A 726-nucleotide genomic window follows, 5' to 3' on the forward strand; every position below is an offset into this window, starting at 1 on the left:
CCTGCTTCTGCTGAAAGCTCCATTCACCACACCTAAAAGATAGGAACCAGTGGGTTTTGGAGTCATTATCTACTGTCCCACCCATTTCTGCTGTTACATTTTCTTTCAAGCTGTGCTGGGTAAGTACAACAATCTATCAGAAGTACTGCTTGAATCACACATTGCAAAATGTTAAGTTATAACATTCTTCAAGAAGTAGCCATGTGTCTTCCCCAGCACACTGTATATCTGAAGCCTTGGTCATGTCCTGCACCCACCAACTTGAAAACCTTTCTCCTTTCCCCAGGAAGCACTAACAAGTACCAGCATCTCCTCTGGCCATGAACCCAACAGCTGCTGCTCCTGGATCAAGGCATCTGACAGGCTGGGACCCTAAGGGTGACCCCACCAAACACTGCTGATCAAGACATGGAGAGATGGAATACGAACCAGACATAGGAAAGTACTTTCTCCATAATTTTCATGAATAAGGACAGTGGCTCCCAGCCTTTTCCCAGTGCTGCCATCCCCAGCTCCTGCTGCCCTTCCCACCTCCTGTGCTGCCTTCCTTGCCAGCACAGCCAGGCTGTCGCTTCTCCTCCTTCCCACTGCTCCCCCACCACCCCAGAAGCTGCTTTTTCCTCCCTCTCTTCCCACCCCCATTCTCAGGACTTTGCTGGTACTTCCCCCTGGTGTTTTCCAGCAGACACAGAGCTGACAATCCAAGGTGCTCTCAGACTCAACAGT

Source organism: Chaetura pelagica, unplaced genomic scaffold (genome assembly GCF_000747805.2).
Source record: "Chaetura pelagica isolate M959 unplaced genomic scaffold, ChaPel_1.0 scaffold237, whole genome shotgun sequence".
Taxonomy (NCBI): Eukaryota; Metazoa; Chordata; class Aves; order Apodiformes; family Apodidae; genus Chaetura; species Chaetura pelagica.